Below are 27,348 nucleotides of genomic sequence, written 5' to 3'. Positions count from 1 at the left end.
GTGTAGCCGTAGGCGTACGCCATGGTGATACGGTCCGTACACGCGTGTGTAGGGTTCGTATCACTATGGTAGTGTAGCCGTAGGCGTACGCCATGGTGATACGGTCCGAACACGCGTGTGTAGGGTCCGTATCACTATGGTAGTGTTGCCGTAGGCGTACGCCATAGGTATACGGTCCGTACACGCGTGTGTAGGGGCCGTATCACTATGGCGTAGGTTGCATGATTGAACATAAAAAAAACATAACAGATTAAACAAAATTCCAATAGATAGATGCTTACATTTATCTATTTGGGCCACTTTGATGTTGTGGTTTAACACACTCGTAAGAGTATATTGATGTTCCATCTCTGTGTTTTGTAAGGTTGGTTTCAGTTAAGACTGTGTCAGAGATGCATGCAGGTATACATAGCACCTTGTTGGTATTGAGGTTTTAGTGTTCAGGTCAATCTTATTATGTATGCTGATTGCTTCTCTGCAGAAGCTTTATTGATATTTTGTTTAATCTGTTATGTTTTTTTGCTGTTCAATCATGCAACCTTTTAAACTAACAATGGAACTGTGTAAAAACAATTTTTCATGTACTCGTCAAGAAAATATTGCTTTGTTATGCTATAATTTTTCTATTTAGAGAACTAGTATACTCACGAGATTGTATTCCTTATTTTAAACTTCTTCATGATGTATTTTCTTACACAATACTCTGGTGGCTTTGCTCTAATGTTTGACTTTTCGTTCACTTCTTTCACCTTTCACTTATATTTCTTTCTGGTTATCATTGCCACCTTTTTTTACCACTTTTATCCACTACAACATGGCCGCCCACCTGTCACGATAGTATTCACTTTAGTCCTTTCATCATGTCCATGACACTACAACGGTTCACGTTAGCGTGGTCCGGGCGCCGGATTTATCTTCAGCATTTCGCCTCTACCGTACACTTTGACACATTTGGATTAACGCGTGCGGTGACCAGTCAAACATCATCAGGAAACTTAATTTTCCGTTTGGGGAACTGGAAACATATCCCATCAGGACAAGCACTCACACACATTATGCACGTTCTCTTCCAGGACTTGACACTTCAACTACGGTACAGACGATTTCACCGCGTTTTTTACACCACGGATACTTCATCCACTGACTTTCACGCAGGCGCCATTTCAGCGAGTTACGAATTTCAGCGTTTCATTAACGCTTGGTGAGTTTCCTCCGACAATAGGTGGAGTGTTTACCACATTCTACATTCAGCAGAGTAGCAATATTTCATTGCTTTACTTTTTTTTATAGGTCACGTACATTTATCGCGACCGCAACGTACACAAGATTGGCTTTGCTTTTTTTAAGGTAGAGTTGACACACGTACACAACACGTGGTGGTTGGGTTTGCTTATTCACATGGTGACTCAAAGCTGTTCTACACCTCTGCAATCGACAGCCCCCCCTTCCCCTCCATCTCTCTCACTGTTTCGTAGCTGGTACATTTCACTTTTCTATTTCATCTCGCAGTATTTATAACGCTTTGGTGGCGTCGAGCCCCTCCATTTCTTTCATTTCATTCCATGTTCATATACGTTATTGAATATGTGCATCTCACTTTGTTTATAGACATCCCCTGAAGAAGGATGAGACATTCACCCGAAATGCATTGGGAACGCAAATTAAGCTTTGCCACATTGTTTCAACATTTGATTTGGATCATTTCCTCATGAACCTGAATTTTGGAATTTAAAGTCTCATCAATAAGGAATGTGAATAAACAACACTTCAGCAAGAAGAAGGTTTGTTTCATTGCTTTATCACATATGTTGTATCGCCTTGGACATTATTGTTTTAAGCATTTGTCACAGCAATGTATATGGGTTTTAGGAACCTTAAGTATTTTATTAGCATTGTTAAGTTTGTTATATACTCACTTCTGAGTTTTGTAGGTTGTGCAGTCTCTGTCCAGAGCATCCAGCTCTAGTAATTTTTGCACTGTGTAGGTATTTTGGCATCTCAGTCCCCACAACGGCCACTTTGCTGCATGTGCATCCATTGTCTGTGTGTGTGCCATGTTGAACCAGACACTCCTACCTTATCAAACACCTTTTGCAGTAGTCCTTAATGACATGCTTGTGTTTGTGTGCAACTTGTGGCATGGTTTTCAGGACATGGCGCATGCTGCTGCAGGCCCTGCAGCAAGGGCACACAGAGTTTCTATATTTGGCCTCACACACACACGCCTCTAAGACACACCCCCTTCCTCCCTCCACCCATTCATTTTGGTGCAATCTGCTTGTGTGTGACACAGTTGCGGTGGCAAAGGCTGGACCGTCTGCACATGCTACATGCACATTGCACGTGCCTCATGTCCTTGCATGTGCCACATCACGCTACACCATGATGTTGAGGCCACCCACCAAGCAATGTCCATCCAATACATCTGTTGCATGCACTCAGGCATGCACTCATCGCCCACACAACACCTTTGCATAATGAGTGTGCAACTCCAACTGCCTACACAGCACTGGCATGCCTTCCAGGCCCTGTCACACCAACCAGGTCATGTCCCTCGAACTTCCCACCGGCTCTGTACCCCAACATGGCCATGTGAGTGGTACTCCAGGCCTCTGCATGTAGTATGGTGTCTTTGTGGGACACATGGCACAGGTATCATGTCTCAGCGTGTCAGTCTACAATGTGTCCAGGATCCCCCTCTACACCATGACATGCGCACTGCAGCTCATCATCATCTGGTGTCCCATTGACAACCAGGTGCTCCTCAACCTCCCCAAAGACGCAGTCCTTGCCAGTTCTCATATTGAATAATGCATGGTATCCATTGGCAGATGGCTGAACGTCGGCCACCTGATGCTGGACTTGTACACGACTGAGGTGTTCATCTGCGGATTGTCCCCTTACAGCTGGGTCAACTGCTTGTGTCCCACCCACAAGGGCCCTGCACAGGCACACAGTGTCCACGCACACGAGCTGGTGTGCATCATGGATTGCTTGCTCACATGTGCTATGATGATCACCAGCATCTGTACCTCAGGCTTCAGCACACTCTGCCTTATGCACAAGATCCACAGTTCGATCCACCTCAAGGCAAGACAGACCATCCCCCAGGTCAACTACAACATCCGTGTCTAATCCTACCCTGCACTCTAAGGAGAAGTACGTTACAACTCCCATGAGACTTGTCCACATCCAGGGTGCATCTGCACAGCTCTGCTTCAACATCCGGCGACCCAGCCACATCACCGACCAACAGAGATAGCTGCAATGGATCACTGTCAGCTGCAGGATGACCTTCACAATCCACGCCCACACTCAGGAAGCAGCCCACGACCACGACCCCAACACAACCTTGTGGCACTGTCATCCAAGACCCCATTGTGCCATCTCCATGCATCCAACCTTGGCCTGGCCACCATTCTCCACATCCACCTGACTCCTGCATGCAGGACATAGTTCTCCCACCTGGCTACACATAACTGGGACTCCCACCCCAGGACACTCCACATGATCCCTGACCACTGCGCATGACTGTTGCTCTTCGAAATAGGTCTGTCCGCACAGTTGTGCAGGCACCCCCTCAGCTGGTTGGGCCCATCACTGGTGAGTATGGTGCTCCATGTCTGTATTGGATGATACATTGTGACCCATGTGTGTCCTGTGCCAGACTCAGACCCCAGGGTATGCATGGTTGGAGTTACTTCAAAACTCAGGCATGGTTTGACTTTCCAACACACACATGTTATGGAATAATGCAAAATGACGGCATCATCTCGTGATTTCTATGATTTTTATTAGTGGTGGGGTACGTGTTTGGGGGATGTAAAGTGGTGCTCGCCGGGTGTCTATAATCCAAAGTTCACAGGGGGAGTTGGGATCCTTGCCATTGGAAGTCATCAGAGTCCATGCCACAGTCTTTGTCAACATTGGTCAGACAGTGACCAGCAAGTCCATGTGGCAGAGAATGTCATTGGATGAGGTGCTGCTGTTGCGCCAGAGGGCCAGGTGCCAGGCCAGGTGACCTAGGAGATGGTGATGGTCCGCTGGCTCTCACGGTCTTTTGCGTGGACGACCCACCTTCCTCTGGGGACCCTCAGAAGCAGGCCATGATGATGTCTGTGATGCTCCGTCGGACGAATCCTCCTCCTCCTGATCCCTCCCTGTGGCGATCTTCGCCTGGTGGCACAGGGAGGGTTGCCCATGTTTTCGGCAATCCGACGGAGTACACGGGTCATGTCCGTTTGCACCGCCACGAGCTCAGCCAGTCTTGCCTCCATCCGTCCTTGATGTTGCTGTTGACTGGCATATTGCTCGGCCTGCAGGTTCTTAATCTCATTGAGGGCCTCCACGGCCTGGCTGATGCCCCTGTTGTCACGCCGGTATGTGTCCAGGATGTTGCGGACGTGTGACATAACCGGTTCCTCAGCTGTCTGGTCAGGTTCGCGCCTCTGCCGTCCTCCACTCCCACCACCCCTGCCCACTTGAGCCTGGCCTGCCGTTGTGGGCACATCGGGTCTCCGGGACCCCTGAGGGATGGCATTTGCGGGGTCGCCTGCCTCCTCCTGGGTGCCCGGAGTACCTTGTCCCTCCTGGTCAGACTGGCTGCGTTGTGTGCGAGCAGGGCTCCTGTGTGTATCCTGGGATGTGGCAGGAATGGGGGTGGTGGTTGGCACAGTTGTACCTGACGCAGGTGCTGCAGGTGCTTGGGCACCAGAGGGGCCAGGTTGGTCGGGGTCATCCACGGTGTGGTGAGAGTCGTCGCTGCCGGTGGGATCATCGTCACGCCGAGCCTGGTCCTGTGATTCTTTCCCCCCAGTGTTGGGGGGAGATCGACGATGTTGCCCTGTGTGTGAGAGAGAGACAATGTTAATGGTGTTTCATGCGACATCCATGTTTCATACATACTCAAGTTGGCACAGTTCCTCTGGGTAGTTGGATATGTCTAGCCTTCCTCTCACAGTGCACTTGTGGATGGCTATGTTGCGGGGGACAGATTGGTATGTACTCCTGGTTATTTGACCTGTCTCATGAGTGTTGGGATGCTTATTTAGCTATGGATTGGTCTTATTGTGTCACATATCCATTGTGGGAGTGCCAATTTGCGTTGGCTGCCCCGGGGGTGGGTGCTTGTGTAAGGCGGGGGGGTGTGTGACCGGGCATGCTGTTGGGTGTGGTGTGATTTGTCATTGGGTCTAACAGGTGATGTGTCTATCCCCTCATGGTGCATGCTGGCATGACAGTGAATGTGAGTTCCTGTGGTAGGTAGGTGGCATGTGGAGTTGGTGTTTGAGTGTACAGTGGTCACAGGATTGCCTTGTGCTGTCTACAGCGGGGCCAAGTGTCATCTACCTTGTCTGTACTTGGCAAGTCCCTGTGCATTGTGCATGGTGCATGGGTATGTCCCTTGGCCACAGCTTTCAACACTTTTCCTATGTGTGACACACTCTTTGTTGTTGCATCATTTTTTAATGCAGTGAGCAGTGTAGCGAGCGTGCTTAGCGAGCGATGCAGAACCGGCTTACGTGTTGCACTGTACGTGGGCAAATGGTGCTTTTTCATATCTATTGGAGAATGCAGGTACGTAACTTATGCATTTGTGACTGGGTTCTAACAAACACAGTGAGTGGGTATACTGGGTGTAAGGTTAGGTTTGTGCCTGCAGCAAGGATCTACTCGTGCACAGTTTGACACATGGCCCAGTTATTTCCTAACAAAAACGGGGTGTTTTACGCACTACCAGACCTTGTCAACATGCACACAGTCCACCTGCTGACGAGCGGACATGCCCACACCACCCAAGGGTGATTTAGTCTCCCTCTGTCTCCCTCTCTCCCTCCCTCTGTCACCCTCCTCCCTCTGTCTGTCTCCCTCTGTCGGCCTCTGTCGCCCTCTGTCTCCCTCCCTCTCCCTCTCCCTCCGTCTGTCTGTCACCCTCTGTCACCTCAGCCCAGCTTCCTGGGCACACACACTTTGCAGGTCTTTCAAAGGCCATTGGCTTGTTCATGTGGCTTTGTTTAGAATCTCCCGGCCCCCATTGGGCAGAGTGTCTCTGAGTCTGCGCTGCTGCGGCGGTCTGTGCTGACACTCTTTCACAGTGTTGCCTCTTCATTAGCTGCTGTTATGTGCAAATTGGGCCTTCATACCCATGTCATCCTGCGACGCGGCAACCATTTGCAGGCGACACAGTACAGTGTCGGACACACTGTTTGTATAGCTCTGCCCTAGGCCATATGGGCTGAGGGCATTGGTGTCTGCTTCTGAGTTGCACAATGTTTTTTTGGAGGCCCACCCTCCCGGCATCACGGACATCCTGTCTTGTGTTGGTGTTTTGTGTGGCCTGTGACTTGGCATGGCCTTGCTTGGTGCATGGGGCATGTAGCCGCTAGTGGCATGTGCGTGTTTTTGGAGTGTGGTTGTGTCCGGTGATGGCTTTGGGGTAGTTGCGTGCATTATTGGGAGGTGGGTTGTTGATGCGGTTCCCCCCCTGTGAGGTGAGTTGTTTGTGTACTCACCAGGCTCGGCGACTCCTTCTACTCTGTGTACTCCCACCGGCGGCAGGGTGCACATCACCTTCTCCTCCCAGGGATGGTAGTGTACCGGTCTGCGGGGCGGGCCACCTCCAGTGATGTTCCCCTGGTTGTATTCGTCAGACATTTTGCGGCGGACCGTCCTCTGCAGATCGTACCACCTGGCTTGGCATTCATGCCTGGTCCTTCTGATGGCCGCAACAGCATTCACCCTGTCGACGATCCTCTGCCATATGGCTCATTTTTCTGCTATGCTGGTCTGCCTGACCAATGTTCCAAAGAGCTGTGGCTCGACTCTGATGATTTCGTTGACAAGGATCTCCAGCTCCTCTGTTGTGAACTTTGTATTCTTGTCTGTGGGCATGGTGTGGGGTGTGGGTGTGGATGGTTGTGGGTGTGTGTGTGTGGTTGTGAAGGTGTGTGTGTGAATGTGATGAGGGGGGGTTTATGAAGGTGGTTGTGTTTAGGTGTGCAAGTATAAGGTGTAGTGAAGGTTCAAGTATGGTGCTGTGGGTTGTCTGTGGGGTCTGGCAGCAGTGGGTCTGTTGCAAAGGCTCATGGTTTGTGTGTGTGGGCCCTTTTATTGGTCCATTTGTGGGTGTGGCTGTGTTTGAACTTTGGGTGGGTGTGTTATAAAGAGTGGTTGTGTTTTGGGCCTCTGTTTACCGGTTTGGCTGTTGCAGGTCAGTGTATTGGATGTATTTAGGCTTGTTGGACGTGTTTTGTGGTGTTGTGCGATTCGAATTGACTCTCCTTGTGGTGTTTTGCAGTGTCCTGGTTCTGTATGTGTGTTTTTCGCGTCTGTACGGTGCGTACATCGGCCATGTTGTTGTACAGTGCTCACATTTGCTATGGCTTGGTACGACTTGTACATGCGCAATGCTGGGTGAGGGTGCTGGTGTAGGGGACTAGGGTAGGGTGCGTACAGACACAGGCAGGGTGTAGGGGCCTGGGGGTACATGCCATACATACGGGAACCAAGGGTACGGCGCATACGTATGGGGTGGGGCTGGGGGTACGGCACATACATACGGGGTGCTGGGGGTACCCCCACCCCCATATGGACGGTGCGTACCCCCACCTCCGTATGGACGGTGCATACCCCCAGCCCCCATATGTAAGCACCGTCCCCCAGCACATACACCCAGCCCCCCGTATGTATGCGCAGTACCCCCAGCCCCCTCCGTATGTACGCGCCGTACCCCCAGCCCCCCGTATGTACACGCCGTACCCCCAGCCCCCAGCCCCCCTATGGATGGTGAGTACCCCCACCCCGTAGGTATGAAGCGTACCCCCGGCCCCGTAGGTATGGTGCGGACCCCCACCCCCGTAGGTATGGAGCATACCCCCAGCCCCCCCCTATGTACATGCCGTACCCCCAGCCCCCGTATGGATGGTGCGTACCCCCACCCCATAGGTATGGAGCGTACCCCTACCCCCGTAGGTATGGTGCGGACCCCCAGCACTACGCACGGGGGGTCCGCACAGTACATACGGGGGTGGGGGTATGCTCCGTACCTACGGGGTGGGGTGGGGGTACGCTCCGTACCTACACGGGGTGGGGGTACGCTCCATACCTACGCGGTGGGGGTATGCTCCGTGCCTACGGGGGTGGGGTGGGGGTACAGCACGTACATGGTGGGGCTGGGGGTACGGCGCGTACTTGGGGGGTGGGCTGGGGGGTGTTCTGCACATATGTGGGCACATGTTTGGACGTCTCCATGGTTGCTATGGGAATTCGCTCCGTACGGTGTTTTTTCCATACGGTTCTGCATTCGGACGGACGGGACGGATCGTACTTGCGCGCTCGGACTTCAGTTTCCTGATTCGTACGTAAAACTGTCCGGGGACGTGTCGGACACTTTTTCCGACCCAAGGACGTGTCGGGGAATTTTCCCAATGCGATTCGTATGGATTTTTTTCACATTACGAATCGTACTTGCCAGTTTGTACGGGACTTGTACGATTCGTACGTAAAAAAATCCAGGTACGATTCGTACGGGGAATTTTTTTAACGGATCGGAATCGACCCCTATGTTGGAATCAAACCAGTGCGAGATTACCTGCCACGCATTATGCGAAATCAAAAAACTCCAGTAGTAGTATGAGGGGTATTATGATATGCTCATACTTTCCTTTGGACAAAATCCTTCACTTACCCACCATAGGAAAAAGCAGTTTGGTTACCCTCTTTAAGTAGGCGGCTGGCCCTCTCAACAGCACAATTAGCTGTGGCATGTACAATGCAATGTTTTGATGCCCTTCTTTTTTTAAAATAACTCCATCATTTCAGAAATTAACTGGACACTGTTGTCAAATAGGGAGAATGAAAGGTATTATGACAGCTTTCATCCTTCCAACCTACAGCAGAACCAGAAACATCACAAATATTTTGTAACCAATTGGCTATCTTCTTTCAAATTACAACCACGGACATATTCATCGGCTTCAAGCCACATTCTGAAATGCCCATCACAACACTGGCAGTTAGCAGTCCTATTGAGGATGCACCTCTGGTGCCTGGCAGCGAGAATAGAGGGCTTTCAAAATTCTCTGACCTCACACCACTCCTTCTTATACAATATCTTATGAGAATGCATGCAGGCTCTCCTATGGAGGCATGTCCACCTGCAATTCTCCATATGGTTGCTGACGTCATAGCTGAACCCCTCTGTACTCTAATGAATAATATAATTCATTCTGGAATCTATCCCCAAACTTGGAAACAGGCCATTATTAGACCACTTCTGAAAAAACCTAATCTAGATCCTAGGGATTGCAAAAACTACCGCCCCATTTCCTTGCTTCCTGCTCCAGCAAAAATTCAGGAGCTGCATCTTAACAAGCAGCTTATGGAAACTGCAGAACATCAATGGCTTAATGATTCTCAGATTGGATTTAGGAAGCATCATGGAGCTAAAACAGCTTTAATATCAGCCACTGATTACATCAGGCGCACAGTGGATGAAGGACAGGGTGTAGGGCTGATCCTCCTGGATCTGTCAGCAGCATTTGACACTATTTCACCTACTCTGCTGCTGGGCAGACTCCGGAGTCTTGGTATCTTGCATCAAGCACTAGCCCTCTTGTCCTCATTTCTGACAGCGAGATACAAAAGAGTGAATTAAAAATCTTTTTACTCCGACTCCTATGTTCTACCTTGTGGAGTTCCACAGGGATAATCTCTGAGCCTTACTCTTTTCAATCTGTATGTGGCACCCCTAGCAATTGTGAGCCACTCATTTGGATTGGAGGTGGTGTCATAAACAGATGATACACAGATTATGGTCACTATACCTAAAGGGCTTTGTTCATTGTCAGAAAATATTCTTGGATGCATGACCAGAGTGGCCGAATGGATGTCTGCTAAAATTTTGAAACTTAATGGGGATAAAACTGAAGAGATGCTATTTGGATCAGGATCATCCACGTGGAATAGTAGTTGCTGGGCTCAAACCCTGGGAAGCTGTCCTGGTCCGAGCAAAAAGGCTAAGAACCTTGGAGTCATGATGGATATTGAACTTAGTTTTAATACCCAAATAAATCACACCATCTCAACATGCTCCTGGCTCATAAGGATATTAAAAAAATCTTCCCTTTTACCCAACGACCAGCGCGGATACAGGTAGCATTGGCCTTGGTAATGTCCAGACTTGATAACTGTAATGCATTATACTTGTTCTCTAATAATGGTATACAGTACAAACTCCAGGTATTACAAAATGCATTGGCCAGACTCACTCTGAACATTGTTTAGCACAAATAGAGCCGCTTCCAGTCAGGTGACTTAGGTGCTACAGTGTTAGTTTGTGAGTGCAGGCATCTCACAAAAAGTGAAAGACTGGTCTCACACACCACTAGGTGTCATGCTTCATCATTGACCAGTCCTCGCCCTCTAAAAACTTGGTTTGATAGAGGGCGGGCATACACCTGATGACAGGGATGCACTTCTAAACTAAGTGGGGGCCCTTACAAACAAAAAGTGAAATTAAAAGGCCATTATAGATGTCAAACCAATTTTAATATAAATGACATCTATATAGTAATTAAAATGAATGATCGGTGTGTTGGGGATTCTATTTTCCCCCCACCGTGATGTATATGGTCGACATGTTTCTGCCAGCTGGCACAGTAGGGTCCATGGCATTCATCAACACCTAGAGATTCTGAAAAAACGGGCTCCACTCTTACAAGACTGTGGTGAGAGGATTCCACTTGGTGGGGTGATCTAGATCACGCTCCACTATTATATGGCTAATGCATTCAAGCCTGAAAGAAAAAACAAAACAAACAACACAAATGTACAACACAAAATAGCACCAAGGTCAAAATTTCAAATCAGCCTCATGCAGGTTCAGATATAGTGAGTGGCTAAAAGTGCAACAAACGTGTCAATCATCTGTGCACTTATTGGTTTGTGGAAACTGGAATCCACATTGCTTACCCTAGACATGGGATCAAATTACCCCATAGGAGGGTGAGGGAGGAAGACCCCTTTGGTCAAGAGCTGTGTAATAAGGAGAAAAACATGCAGATGAGAGTTTTGAGACTCAAAGGTTGCTGAGGCGTGGAGGTCTGAAGAACAAAGAAAACAAATGCACGTTCATTCACACACACTCTCCCACTCTTACTGTTCTGTGGTGTGTCCTCCACTTCTGCGCCTAAATGTATGCTCCTCACCTCCTTGCTGGTAAGTTAGGGGAGCGAGCGTTGCCTATTTATAGTGTTCCCATTATGCTGCCAATGCTAATTGACGTCTAATTAACTGTATTTTACCGTGGTATCGTAAAGATCCGGTGTCACAAGAAAGCGCTGTCAAAGTTACAAAAGTTCCGCCTGACCTGCCTGAAGTAGATTAAACGAAGAACATGGCCTTAAAAGGACATCCGAGGTCCGCACCGTGATTGCCTGGTAAGTGCAACTGGTGCCGGGGAAGCAGGCGTGGGCCCGACTATAGCTCCATGTTTAGGTGAAGTGTTTTTGGAGCAGCGCATGCGCGCACTAACCCTCCTGGAATTGCGCAGCTGGGTGCGCATGCGTGTGGTGCATCTGTGCAAGGTGCAGACCTTCCGGGGAGAGAACCCAGATTTCTGACACAGTACTACAAACTGGGCCCATATAAACAGCCTGTCAAACATTCTCTGATTTACACAGCATGCCAAAAAAACTCAACAGTTGCTCATTTTCAGAAGCTTATGCTGGCTATCGCTAAATAGGGAATAATACTGCAAAATGGAAACATGGAAAAAATAGGAAAAATCTTCTTGATTTTCAAATACTATTCTGTGTAAAATACCTGTGTGTAAATCTTAACTCTTGCACAGTGTATATCAACGTGCGGCCCGGGGAAATCCTCAGTTATTATTATAAGAATCCATCAGAGAAGCAGTGCATGCCCAGGATTCATGTACCCTGTTGTCCCAGTATCTGTCCATAGCGACTACATACATATACCAAAAGGTTGGGTTCAAGATGACAAGGCTTTATGTTTAGGTGAGGTGTAAGAGTGGAACATAAAGCTGAGCATCTAGTATTAGTGTAATGACAAACAAGTGTTTTGATCTAATTATAATGAAGGTGAGGTTGGTGTTCTTATGACTCGTGGGCTGTTTATGCAAGTTGCAACCAAGGGATCGCATTGTTGTTGTTTTATTGTGTGATGTTTTTCCGTCCCGTCCAAAATATGACAGTTTTTCCTTATGATCTGTATAGCCCCGTATGTACACGCCGTACCCCCAGCCCTGTATGGGGTACGGCGCGTACATACGGGGCTGGGGGTACGGCACGTACATACAGGGCTGGGGGTACGGCACGTACATACGGGGGGGCTGGGGGTACGGCACGTACATACGGGGCTGGGGGTACGGCACGTACATACGAGGGGGCTGGGGGGTACGTGCCATATATATGGGGAGGGTGGGGGATACGGCGCGTACATACGGGGGGCTGGGGGGTACGTGCCGTATATACGGGGGTGGGGGGTACGCGCCATACATACAGGGGGGCTGGGGGTATGCGCCGTACATACGGGGTGGTGGGGGGTACGCACCGTACATACGGGGGGGCTGGGGGTACGGCACGTACATACGGGGGGTGGGGGGTACGGTGCGGACGTACGTGGGAGGGGTGGGAGGCTGGGGGGGCCGTACGACTCATACCCCGGGCACAAGTGTACCCGGGGTAGGGGTCGTGCAAAGTTTGCTCCGTACGGGACGTTTTCCATACGCTTGTGTATTCGGGACGCCGGTACGGATCGGACTTGTGCGCTCGGACTTCAGTTTTATGACTCGTATGTAAAACTGTCCGGGGACGTCTCGTAGACTTTTCACGAGGTCATTCGTATGCATTTTTCACATATGAATCGTACTTCGCTGTTTGTACGGGACTTGTGCGATTCGTACGTAAAAAACTACGGATACGAATCGGACGGTAAATTTTTTTAACGGATCGGAATCGGCACCTATATGTTGGAGGCTGCCTGCTCCTAGTACCCCGAGCCTCTAATTCCCTTCCCTAGATCTTTTCTGGGGCTTAAGTGTTTACTCACTCTGGACATTTCCAGGAAACTATCTGCCAGGAAGGGACTGAAACTTCTGCACTGGCTTCCCATTGAACAACGCATTAGCTTTAAGTCACTTTGTATGGTTCATAAATCGTTGCATGCTCCCTACCCGTCAAGGTTGAAGACTATGTTTAATTGGCATTCTTCCAGCAGACCTGTGTGTTCTTCGCTACAAATGCAACTGATTGTTCCAAGAACCAAGACGAAGAAGTGGGAGGACAGAGCATTCTCGATGGCAGCAAGTAAGCTCTAGAATTCTCTACCCCTTGTTCTTAGATCTATCCCCCTTGTTCTCCCCTTCAGAAAAGTTCTTAAAACCTGGCTTTTCTTGGTCTAGCATCTAGCTGGAGTTTCTGTCTCTCTCTCTATGTTCCGCAATATGGATAGCTGGTCTCTAGCCCCCTGATGCCTTCGGGTGACTCCTGCGCTTTATAAATCTCAAATCAAATCAATAACCAGTTCTTCAGCATGGCTTTCCAGAGTAAAGATTCTTTTCCCAAAATTGAATAACAATACCAGTGGTGGTTTCTGCCATAACAAAATCATAGTAAATCCACTTTCAAAAGTAGTCTATGTGCACTATTAAGTACACCCATCGAGCAAAACAACTATAGGTTCAGCGAAATCTAGAGCAACTTTAGACCATGGGGCCTGATGCAAAGGCATGGAAAGGAGCAGGGTATCACTCACTTTTCAATGCTTGTTGGGCATGATACATTCTTGACATGCATCCACAAATTTGTCCAGATCTCTGTCCATGTATGACCACCAAAAACAGATTCTTTAGGATATCTTTGTGGCAGTAGATCCTAAATGTGCTTTATGTTCTAATATGCATTTTTTCCCTCAAAGTAATGAGTACTACCAATTTTGCAAAAACAACAATTGATGGAAAGAATGCAGAACAATGTCATACATTCACCCCAGTACAGAGATCTGGGCCTAAATCCATCGTTTTTTTGCTCACCATGCCATTCCAGTTTGAACCCAGCCATATGCAAATCAGTCTTGACCCTGTGTCTCATGGGAACAGTCCAGCCCGAACTGCCAAGCCAGGTCCTCCCTGGACTGGAAACAAGCATCCTAGGACCGGTTTCGGGGTTTCACCCCTCTTCAGCCAGGATAGCTTGATTCCAGTGGCATGGAGAGCACGGGATTCACGTCTGAGCATACCCGTCCCACTCGGGGTGACAAATGCAAAAACAACAATTGATAGACAGAATGCAGAACAATGTCATACATTCACCCCAGTACAGAGATCTGGGCCTAAATCCATCGTTTTTTTGCTCACCATGCCATTCCAGTTTGAACCCAGCCATATGCAAATCAGTCTTGACCCTGTGCCTCATGGGAACAGTCCAGCCCGAACTGCCAAGCCAGGTCCTCCCTGGACTGGAAACAAGCATCCTAGGACCGGTTTCGGAGTTTCACCCCTCTTCAGCCAGGATAGCTTGATTCCAGTGGCATGGAGAGCACGGGACTCACGTCTGAGCATACCCGTCCCACTCGGGGTGACAAATGCAAAAACAACAATTGATAGACAGAATGCAGAACAATGTCATACATTCACCCCAGTACAGAGATCTGGGCCTAATTCCATCGTTTTTTTGCTCACCATGCCATTCCAGTTTGAACCCAGCCATATGCAAATCAGTCTTGACCCTGTGCCTCATGGGAACAGTCCAGCCCGAACTGCCAAGCCAGGTCCTCCCTGGACTGGAAACAAGCATCCTAGGACCGGTTTCGGGGTTTCACCCCTCTTCAGCCAGGATAGCTTGATTCCAGTGGCATGGAGAGCACGGGACTCACGTCTGAGCATACCCGTCCCACTCGGGGTGACAAATGCAAAAACAACAATTGATGGACAGAATGCAGAACAATGTCATACATTCACCCCAGTACAGAGATCTGGGCCTAAATCCATCGTTTTTTTGCTCACCATGCCATTCCAGTTTGAACCCAGCCATATGCAAATCAGTCTTGACCCTGTGTCTCATGGGAACAGTCCAGCCCGAACTGCCAAGCCAGGTCCTCCCTGGAATGGAAACAAGCATCCTAGGACCGGTTTCGGGGTTTCACCCCTCTTCAGCCAGGATAGCTTGATTCCAGTGGCATGGAGAGCACGGGACTCACGTCTGAGCATACCCGTCCCACTCGGGGTGACAAATGCAAAAACAACAATTGATGGACAGAATGCAGAACAATGTCATACATTCACCCCAGTACAGAGATCTGGGCCTAAATCCATCGTGTTTTTGCTCACCATGCCATTCCAGTTTGAACCCAGCCATATACAAATCAGTCTTGACCCTGTGCCTCATGGGAACAGTCCAGCCCAAACTGCCAAGCCAGGTCCTCCCTGGACTGGAAACAAGCATCCTAGGACCGGTTTCGGGGTTTCACCCCTCTTCAGCCAGGATAGCTTGATTCCAGTGGCATGGAGAGCACGGGACTCACGTCTGAGCATACCCGTCCCACTCGGGGTGACAAATGCAAAAACAACAATTGATAGACAGAATGCAGAACAATGTCATACATTCACCCCAGTACAGAGATCTGGGCCTAATTCCATCTTTTTTTTGCTCACCATGCCATTCCAGTTTGAACCCAGCCATATGCAAATCAGTCTTGACCCTGTGCCTCATGGGAACAGTCCAGCCCGAACTGCCAAGCCAGGTCCTCCCTGGACTGGAAACAAGCATCCAAGGACCGGTTTCGGGGTTTCACCCCTCTTCAGCCAGGATAGCTTGATTCCAGTGGCATGGAGAGCACGGGACTCACGTCTGAGCATACCCGTCCCACTCGGGGTGACAAATGCAAAAACAACAATTGATGGACAGAATGCAGAACAATGTCATACATTCACCCCAGTACAGAGATCTGGGCCTAAATCCATCGTGTTTTTGCTCACCATGCCATTCCAGTTTGAACCCAGCCATATACAAATCAGTCTTGACCCTGTGCCTCATGGGAACAATCCAGCCCGAACTGCCAAGCCAGGTCCTCCCTGGACTGGAAACAAGCATCCTAGGACCGGTTTTGGGGTTTCACCCCTCTTCAGCCAGGATAGCTTGATTCCAGTGGCATGGAGAGCACGGGACTCACGTCTGAGCATACCCGTCCCACTCGGGGTGACAAATGCAAAAACAACAATTGATGGACAGAATGCAGAACAATCTCATACATTCACCCCAGTACAGAGATCTGGGCCTAAATCCATCGTTTTTTTGCTCACCATGCCATTCCAGTTTGAACCCAGCCATATGCAAATCAGTCTTGACCCTGTGCCTCATGGGAACAGTCCAGCCCGAACTGCCAAGCCAGGTCCTCCCTGATGTATTGCAGTGTCTTCGGTGCGGTTGTGTTCTGGACGGCGGGTTGAGCTTGATCCGTGCACTTGGCGGAGCTTCACGTTTGCCGGCAGCATTGACAGCTGAAGGGTCTGTGGGTGTCGGCTGGTGCGGCTAGCTTGCAGTTGTTGTTGCGACCTGGGTTGAGTGCGTGGAGTGCCGCTGGCTTGTAGCGGTAAACAGACATAATATGGAAAAAAAAATTATCGACTGGACAGAATTTCGAGTTTTTAATATAGAATGGACAGAATATCGAATTGCCAAAATATAGTGGTGAAGAATATCGAAAATCAGGTAAGAAATATCTATTTAAATAATATCGAAGTAAGAAATATCGACAGTCATGATATAGGGGCCGATTCCGATCCTGGAAAAATCGGGTACGAACCGTCGGTCGGAGCGTTTTCTCCGTCCGACTCGTACCCGGTAAAAACACCATACAAACTTGCAAGTACGATTCTTACGGAAACACCGTTTCCGTACGAGTCAAAAAAAACACCGACCGACAGCAAAATCCATACGAATGTGATTCGGGACACCGCGGACCTGACGTCCAGACGGAGTTAGGCATGTTTTTACGTCCCAGAAAGTACGATTCGCACCGACAGCAGTCCGGACGGCAATATTTTTACGGCACCCAAAAAGTGCCGGAAAAGCGAAGGACGCCGCGATGCGAGCGGAATAGGGGGCCCGGTACGTGCCGTCTCCCCCCCAGCCCCCCATATGTGCGCGCCGCCCCCCCAGCCCCCGTATGTATGCGCCATCCCCCCCCAGCCCCGCGGATCGACGCGCCGTACCCCCAGCCCCCCCGCGGATGTATGCGCCGTACCCCCACCCCCATAGGTACGGCACGTACCCCCACCCGTGTATGTACGACACATACCCCCACCCCCGTAGGTACGGTGCGGACCCCCAGCGCGCATCATACCTACGGGGTTGGGGGTACGTGCTGTACATACACGGGTGGGGGTACGTGCCATACATACACGGGTGGGGGTATGTGTCATACATACACGGGTGGGGGTACGTGCCGTACGTACGGGGGTGGGGGTACGTGTCATACATACACGGGTGGGGGTACGTGCCGTACATACACGGGTGGGGGTACGTGTCGTACATACGGGGGCTGGGGGGGTACGGCGCGTACATACAGGGGGCTGGGGGGGTTGTTCGGCGTGTACCGGGCACCTGTTTGGACGTCGCCATGGTTACTATAGGAGTTCGCTCCGGACGGTCTTTTTACCATACGGTTGTACAATCGGACGGACGGTAGGAATCGTACTTGCGCGCTCGGACTTCAGTTTTCAGATTCGGACGTTAAAATGTCCGGGGACGTGTCGGACACTTTTTCCGACCCGAGGACGTGTCGGGGAATTTATCCAATGTGATTCGTATGGACATTTTTATAGTGTTTTAAGTGTTAGTATATGTGTTAAAAGTATGTATTAATTTTGGAATGTATGTTTGAATATTTTTAAAGTAATGAATTTTATGTCATTTAATTTTTGTGTAATTTAATTCCGTAGCGGGTTGTGGGTTTATAGGGGATTAGGGTGGGAAGTAATTTAATTATAGTACATTAAATAATAATTTTTAGGAATTATTAATTATTTTTAATTTAATTTTGCGTTTTACTTCTGTAGCGGGTTGTGGGTTTATAGGGGAATATGGTGGGAAGTAATTTAATTGTTATTAGGTAATTATTAATTGGTATTGAAAATTAATTGGTTGTTGATTAATTATTAATTGGTAAATAATTTGTATTAATTGGTAATTTATTTGTATTAATTGTTTAATTGATAATTATGTTAATTGTATTAATTTATTATTTGTAGTGGGTTGTGGCTTTATAGGGGAATATGGTGGGAAGTAATTTAATTGTAAATAATTAATTATTGAAATAATTTCTGTATATTGATAATTAATTTATTATTAATTAATTATTAATTGGTATTATTTGTATTTATTAATTTTTGGTATTGAAAATTAATTGGTTGTTAATTAATTAATAATAGGTAAATAAAAAAAATATTTGTGTTTATAATTAATGAATTATTAAATATTGTGTGATTGGTAATTGATTTAAATACTTATTTTTTGGTATTAATAATTAATTTATTTTTAATTAAATATTAAATTATTTTTTTCCCTACTATTGCACTCACTGGAGTGGGAATAGTACATTTTACCCCTACGCTATCCAACTCCTTCCCTACTATTGCACTAACTGGAGTGGGAATAATAATTTTTACCCCTACGCTATCCAACGCTTTTCCTACTGTTGCACTCTTTGGAGTGGGAATAGTAATATTTACCCCTATGCTATCCAACGCTTTCCCTACAGTTGCACTCACTGGAGTGGGAATAGTAAATTTTACCCTCCCGCTATCCAACGCTTTCCCTACTGTTGCACTCTCTGGAGTGGGAATAGTAATTTTTACCCCTACGCTATCCAACGCTTTCCCTACTGTTGCACTCTTTGGAGTGGGAATAGTAATTTTTACCCCTACGGCATCTGACGTTTTCCCTACTGTTGCACTCACTGGAGTGGGAATAGTAAATTTTACCCCTACACTATCCAACGCTTTCCCTACTGTTGCACTCTCTGGAGTGGGAATAGTAATTTTTACCCCTACTCTATCCAATGCTTTCCCTACTGTTGCACTCTTTGGAGTGGGAATAGTAATTTTTACCCCTACGCTATCCAACGCTTTCCCTACTGTTGCACTCACTGGAGTGGAAATAGTAAATTTTACCCTCCCGCTATCCAACGCTTTCCCTACTGTTGCATTCTCTGGAGTGGGAATAGTAATTTTTACCCTCCCGCTATCCAACACTTTCCCTACTATTGCACTTACTGGAGTGGTAATAGTAAATTTTACCCACCTGCTATCCTACGCAAAAAATATTGAATATTTGTAATTAATATTACGTTAATATATATGTATTTTTTTTTTTTACTTACATTAATTATTTATTAATTTTAAAGTTATTTAAGTATTTTTAAGTATGTTTTATTTAATTATATGTATTATTTCATTAATGTTACATTACTTTTAAGACATTTAAAAAATTCGATATTTTGACCAACTATATTTTTTCCAACGATATTTTGGATTCTATATTATTGTACTTACCTGTTTGGAGATAGGGATTCGATATTTTGACATTCTATACTTTTTCCTCGATATTTTTGTAGGTCGATATTCTCCTTCTCGATATTTTGTCAGTGATCCCTTGTAGCATTGGCGGTGCAGAGGTCCAAGGTTCCTGGTGCTGGTCACGTTCGGGTCGCGGCCGGGCGCAGGCGGGCGCAGACGAGCTTGCCTATGGCGCACCTTCGCGCTGCCGCTGTGCGTGTCAGCTGCACTTTAAGTCAGGGTCAGGGAGGGCGGGACAGCTGGGAGGCTGAAGCGGTGTGACAGAAGGAGTCAGAGGTCCACTGGACCACCAGGGATGAGGTGCAGGTATAATCTGCGGGTGGAGGATGGCCTCGAACACCAACACAGAGTGCCAGGGCCAGGAGGGTCTCACTTAATGGTGGAGCTGTGAAGGTGGGAGAGCAATTTCACCGACAATGATCACAACTCACAACTCATCAAGATGTTTCCTCAAATCCCCACTAACGGATCAAGGAACATCACTCACTTTGTGCTTCACTGGTACTGCATCAGGTTTCAAAATAATCTCATGCTCAAACCCTTTGACAGTGCAGTCATCCAAAAAAACTGTTTTATATTTAGAAATAAAATGTTCAATATTATTTTCATTGGTTTCAAGAGACATGACTGGAACATTTGTGCCTGGTCTTAAAACAATCCCCAGTATCCCATGCTCAATCCAGCCCATGAAGTCCCACCATGCGCATAGATTTTTGGGAAATATCTCCATGCAAGAGAAATTCAACATATCTTCAAAAAAACATTATTGTCTCTATTTCAGACTCACCGTAAGCACTAGATCTTGTGTTAGCTTCTGTACTTAATGTATTGCGCCAATGTAACTTGAGAGAACATTCTGATAACATAGTGACAGGGGAGCCAGAGTCCATCATGACTCTGACATTAACCTTCCCTTTTTTAACACTACAATATGGCCCATTGCTCCTAGCTACTAAAGCCACTTTATCTATTCAAGGGTCATCATTGGTTAACTGTTCATTAACTTCCTGTTGTTTGGTACCCACAGTTAAAATTGTCAAAGAATTCATTTCACCCTCAAAGTGGTCATACTGTTGTTCTATATGAGGAACACAGCTCACTTGAACACTTGCACTATTTTTGCATACTTTCATAAAATAACCTTTTTTATACATTTAGTACACCTTTTACCTTGAGCAGGACCACCAGGACTGTTTGCCAAATGACTAACTGAGCAACATCTATAATACACAGAAGATTTGAAAACTTTGGGTTTGTGCTTATCCTGTAATTTTTTAACCACACTCGCACTCATAATTTACACACAACTAGAAGTGCCTGACAACACTTTTATTGATTCCAGAGAGCATTCTATGCCTATGGCAATCTCAACTGTTTTCTTAGAATTACAGTTTTAAACAATTTGGGTGCCGATTCCGATCCTGTAAAACCCGGGTACAAATGGTCGTACGGAGCGTTTTCTCCGTACGACTCGTACCCGGGAATTCCACCGTACAAACCAGCAAGTACGATTCGTACAGAAATACCTTTTCCATACGAATCGTAAAAAACACCGTACGGCTAAAAAATACATACAATTCCGATCCTGGACAGCGCGTACGCGATGTCCGCACAGAGTCAGGCAGCGTTTTACAGACCAGCAAGTACGATTCGTACCCACAGCACTCCGCACGGCTATATTTTTACGGGAGCCAAAAAGTGCCGGAAAAGCTAAGTACGCCACGATGCACGAGGAAAAGGGGGCCTGCTACGCGACGTACACGCCATCACCCACATCATACGTGTCATCATGTACGGTGCGTACCCCAACATTGCATATGTACAGACCGTACCCCCCGTATGTAAGGACCATACCACCCACCCCCCGTGTATGTCTGCACCGTACCCCAGGCATACCCCCCACCCGCGTATGTCCGCACCGTACCCCAGGTGTACCCCCACCCGCGTATGTACGCACCGTACCCCAGGCATACCCCCCACCCGCGTATGTACACACCATACCCCAGGCATACCCCAATCCTCGCGTATGTACAGTCCAGCTAGGGGGGCCGTACGACTCATACCCCGGGCACAAGTGTACTCGGGGTAGGGCTCGTACAAAGTTCGCTCCGTACGGAGCCTTTTCCATGCGCTTGTGTTTTCGGATGCGCTGTACGGATCGTACTTGCGTGCTCGGACTTCAGTTTTACGATTTATATGTAAAACTGTCCGGGGACGTCTCGTAGACTTTTCCCGAGGCGATTCGTATGTATTTTTCACATAAGAATCCTACTTCGCCGTTTGTACAGGACTTGTACGATTCGTACGTAAAAAAATACGGATACGAGTCGTACGGGAAAAAAAAATCCAGGGTCGGAATCGACCCCTTGGTCTCTAAAATATTGAACTTTGGCATTCTCAATTTTGCATCTACTAGCTAAGAGCATAAGAGCAGCTACACAGTGATCAATGCTTTCATCATCTGCTTGCTTTTTTAAGTAAATATGTAATCTTTATAATACAATGCTATGTTCATCTGAGAAATGTAAGGCCAGTCTTTATTCTGCTTCCACAAACACATTCAACCCGCAGGATCTCTTAAATCTTCTTCTGGGGATTGAATTTCAGGCAAATTCTCAAATATTTTCAGTCCCTCAGTTCCAAAGCAATTGCATAGGATAGCAGACTTCCTGGCAGCTCTGTAATTATTCCAATCAATAGCAGCCAAATAGATTATGAATATGTGCACCAAATGTTTCCACTCCATTTTATGCTTCCCTTGCTCAACCCAAAAGTGAGGAGGTTACTGCACATTACCACTTTCAGAGTGGTAGTGGAACTACAAAGAAGAAAAATCAGCAAAGAAAATAAGGTAGAAAACAGTAAAGAGGAAAAGACGAATGTTACCACTGAGTACTGGCGTGTGATTTGAAAATAAAAACAGCTCCTTAAAGTGAAGCACGTAAAAGTATTTGAAGAAAAACAAATAATGAACAAAACACCTCCTCCGCTGGTTAATTTGCACACAATATGCGTGCTGGTCCATACAAAGCGTCTTGGTTGCCTGGAAACCAAAAATCCCAAAATGCATGTAGCAGAGCAGGCAAAGCTTGGTTGTGAACATGCAGGCAAATGCAAATGGAGCATCATGGTTGCCAGAGAAGCAGGGCGGGCATGCCGGCTTCCAAGATTACACGTTGCCTATAGACAGGCGAAGCTCGGTTGCGGCGCATACAAAGCACGTCTTCTCAACAATGCACTAGCCTCAGCCATGGCGCGTCTTGCAAACATTGCATGAGCCTTAGCACTGTACTGTGTAGTAGTTAGAAGAATATAGAATGTACATATTGTGGAATTAGAGTGTTAGAGTATTCCTTATTCTGGTAGAATGTAAGAGAATGTTCGTGAGACAGATGCGCTATAGCAGCGGTTGTGCTTACACCTTTACTCCAAGCTGTACGAGATTGCCAATAAAGAAAAAGTATACAACTCCACTTTTCCTGAGTAATCACTACATACTGCCTCATATACATCTTGAGGCGTCTCTGCGGTGACGTAAGATCAGTCCCCCAGTCAAGCTCCCAAATAGTGCAGCAACCAATTATGATTCCAACTATTACGGAAGGTGCCGAAGTAAAATAAAGGCACTGCAGTGAGGAAATGGACAGCCAAGAACCAATCCATAGCAGGGATAAATTGCAGAAGGGCTCCAAATAGTAAAGAGAAAATGTAATCCTACTGTGAATATGTTCCCAGTCCGTGCCAAATTTTTGAAGTGTGATGGATCCAATAAAAACAATGTAGTAGGTAAACCCAATACAATTTTTTAGGTCTCTTATAAGGCAGCGCATGCGCTGCCGCTACAAGGCATCAAGTAATCAGTATGTTGGGGTGAAACTCCGCCTATTGCCTGTCATTTCTGATGCTGCTTGCCATTAGTTTAACCTACCCATTGCTATTGTTAGCTGTTTTTTAATTGGCTGTTGATGTGATACTTTCTTCCGTTCAGACCGGAAGCAGCAGCGCCTAACTACTGTGTTCGTCCGTGCTTTAAGCGCAATTACACATCATCCGCTTTCGCCCGGTTTAACTTTCGATGCTGGCAGGATACTTGCGACGTCTCACAGAGCACTGTACCAACGTCATTGTTGCTTTCTATGAGGGCGCCCTTCCCTGTGATCACGGCATGCAGGGTGATTGGCTTCCTAGGCTGCAAGGCCATTCAGGAGGGGAGCGGCAGCTGTGTTTTTCCCAACGCGCCCGTCTCTGGCACAGCTGCGGCGCTATTTCTCCACTTGGGAGATTGAGTCGCATTCAGACTTGTGTTGGACAAGAAGAGTTTGAGGTGGGTTTTAGTTTTAATTTCGGAGTCATGCATAGCCCACTCACACAGCACTCGCAACATTCACCTGCTCAGACCTTCCCATGTTGGCGTAGAGGGACACACTTGTCCTCCCTCTTCAACCCCCAAACCTCCCCACCCTTTGATGAACATCATCTGCTCATTTGTTGGAGGCTCGTGGCAGGGGGACGGAGCACACTTGTCAAGTCACGCCGGGAGGTCACCCTGGGTCCCTCTCATGAAATTCTTGCTTTCAAGCATCTAAAAACATGAAAGAAATGGAGTCCATTCGATCATCATTCATTCAGATCTTCTTATTCTGTGCCGCCTGATTATTTTGCACCCTGAGAGTTTGAAATAGCAGTTACATATTACATCACATCGGAGACCTCATGGAAAAATAGAGTGGTATTCTGTGCGTCAGCAGGCGTCATCTTAATTTATTAATGGAGCATTGTTTTATTTTTATTTTACGTTTTGTTTTCAATGAAAGGGTGCATGTAAACATTTTATCTGACGCACTACCGAAGTCTGTTCATCATGTATAGTTTGAATTGAGATCTGAGGGTTCTGCATCATCGTGTTTAGGTCATAGTTTATTGTTAATTTAGGCAGCAATCACTGCATTTTGTGCTTTTTACAATTGTTGTGATAATAATTTTTCATTTTCTGTGTCCGAGGAGTGCTCGGTATCATTTTTACGTAGTAAGAATGGCGAATGAGCACAGTAAGATTCACTGCAGACGGTTACGTATTTCTTTTATTTCTTGGCTCAACTTGCGGTCTCATTTTTTAAAATTAACTCCGTCGCGTGTTTAAAAGGATTGTTCACACCTGTATTGTTTACGAGTTTGCCGACCTTCAGTTTGCTTGGAGGGTAACTTTGTTTTAGGTATGGTGTAATGGATGGCTAAGCCGCTGACATTTGTGTGAATATCCTGATTTCCACACTGGACCTTATCTCTAAAAATGTCCTAAGTCATGTGTTTGCTTATGTTTGGTTATCATTGTTGCTTTTACTCAAGCCACCACTCAGCATGGGCCAAATTGATTAACAGAGCAGCTTGCTGGTGCTGTTCGCACGCCCCTTTTAGCGCAGGTTAGTCATAGTCTTTGAAATGTCACTCATAACTACACTGAAGTTATGAAAATGTCACACATAGCAATCTCAAACCTTGTTAGCTACGAGCTGCACAGCCTGGCGCATCAATAATCAACACCACATCCAGATGTGTTTTTTGCAGCTCCTTGTCATTGTTGTTTTCTATCAAGGCGCCCTTTCCTGTGATTGCGGCATGCAGGGTGGTTGGCCTACTAGGCTGCAAGGCCATTCAGGAGGTGAGCGGCAGCTTTATTTTTCCTAGCGTGCCTGTCTCTGGCAGAGCGGCGCTTCTTCTCCACTTGGGAGCTGGAGTCACACTCAGACTTGTGTTGGACAAGACTATGAGGAAGGTGGGTTTTAGTTATAATTTCGGAGCTTGCACCTCGGATGCTTAGCCTGCACCTACCCTTTCTTTGAGGAAAATGTTCTGTTCTGCTGCCCAGGCTGAGGATATTGTGCGCCTTCTGCAACCCATCTTGAGTGCGTTATATAAGAAACTAGCAAGTTATTCTATATGCTACACTTGTTCTATACATTGGAGAAACCTGCATGTTAAACTACCCATTGTGTGTGTGTGGGGAAAGCATGCACTGCTGCCACCCATGCTTCACTTAGTCTGTGTATGAGTTGAGTCATCACTTCTGCTGTTCATGCTTTACTTGTTCCCTGTGTGGGAGTAGCTTGCCCTATGTTGTGTCCACTGAAGTACATGGTGTCTTTGTGTATCTACATGTTTCTGCTGTTTTGCACTTGCTATGTGTGTGTGATAAACCTGAATTTCTACTGCTGCTGCCTTGTGGGTTAGCATGGGAGCATTGGACCCCAATGCAAGCACTAAAATTCAGCTTCAGTGCCCTGGTTTTGCATACCTGCAAGCAGTGGGTAAACATGCACGTTGTACTTATAGACCTTGTGTACAAGAAGCAAGGCTGGCAGTAGCTGCTCCTTTTTTACTACCAGCCTTGCTTCTCATACATAAGGACTAGAAGTACAAAGTTAGAGTTTGTGCACCGCTTGTTTTGTTATTTGCTCTGCTATGGTTTACACGGGGGACTTTTCCCTGCTTTTACGCATGTGTCAGCAGTGGCAGATGCATGTTTCTCTTCAGTCTCTTCCTTTTCATTCCTTGCATTTTTACTCCTCCCTCCATTCTGTCTTCTCCTTTCCCGTTCGATGTGCCTTTCCTCATTCCTCTGTTTTTTCTCTTCTCTCCTGTCTCTCCCGCTCCGTTCCTTGCCTCTCTCTTCCTCCTTTCCTTCTTTCTCTTCTCTGCTATCTCCCCCTTTCTATTCCTTGTATCCTTCTACTTTCCTTCATTCTCCAGCTTTATTTTTCCATGAGTGTTTTCTCCTCCATTCCTTATTTCCATTCTCTGCTATCTCCCCTTCATTGCGCCCTCCCCTCTCCCCCTCCATTCCTTCTTTCTCTTCTCTCTCTCCCTTCCTAACGTCACCCCCTACATTCCTTCTTTGTCCTCTCTGCTGTCCCCCCTTCCAATCCTTGTTTTTGTAGTGTAGCGGCTTCAGTGCTGTCAAAGATCTCCCTTTTTCTGAAGTGAAATAAAGATTGATTGTCACATTAGACCAATTTATAAAACAAAAAGTGTGCATTTTGATAAGTTTTACATTGATTAGTGAAAAATAAAACACAACAATTAGAAAATAAAATTAGTCGTCTTCTACAGATGGTGTAAAATGCTCTGTACAATTCAATTATGTAAGAACATAGGTGCCGATTACGATCCGGCAAAAACCGGGTACGAACCGTCGGTCGGAGCGTTTTCTCCGTCCGACTCGTACCCGGTCGTAAAACTTCACAAACATGGAATTACGATTCGCACGGAACCACCATTTCCGTACGAATCGTAAAAAACACCGACCGACGAAAATATACATACGAATGTGCTCCGGGAATGCTGCGACGTGACGTCGGTACGCTGTCAGGCAGCGTTTCACGACCCAGGAACCACGATTCGAACCGACAGCAGTCCGGACGGCAATATTTTCACAGCACCAAAAAAGTGCCGGAAAAGCGAAGTACGTCGCGAAACGACCAGAGTAGGTGGCCCGGTACGCGCCGTACCCCCCCCCAGCCCCCGTACGTACGCGTCGACCCCCCCCAGCCCCTGTACGTATGCGCTGACCCCCCCAGCCCCGTACGTATGCGCCGACCCCCCCCCAGCCCCCGTACGTACGCACCGACCCCCCCAGCCCCCGTACATACGCGCCGGCCCCCCCAGCCCCCTTACGTTCAAGTCGTACCCCCCCAGCCCCCGTACGTTCGAGTCGTACCCCCCCGTGTATGTACACCCGTGTACGTGTCGAA

Source organism: Triturus cristatus, chromosome 6 (genome assembly GCF_964204655.1).
Source record: "Triturus cristatus chromosome 6, aTriCri1.1, whole genome shotgun sequence".
NCBI lineage: Eukaryota > Metazoa > Chordata > Amphibia > Caudata > Salamandridae > Triturus > Triturus cristatus.
This window is presented reverse-complemented; position numbering follows the sequence as displayed.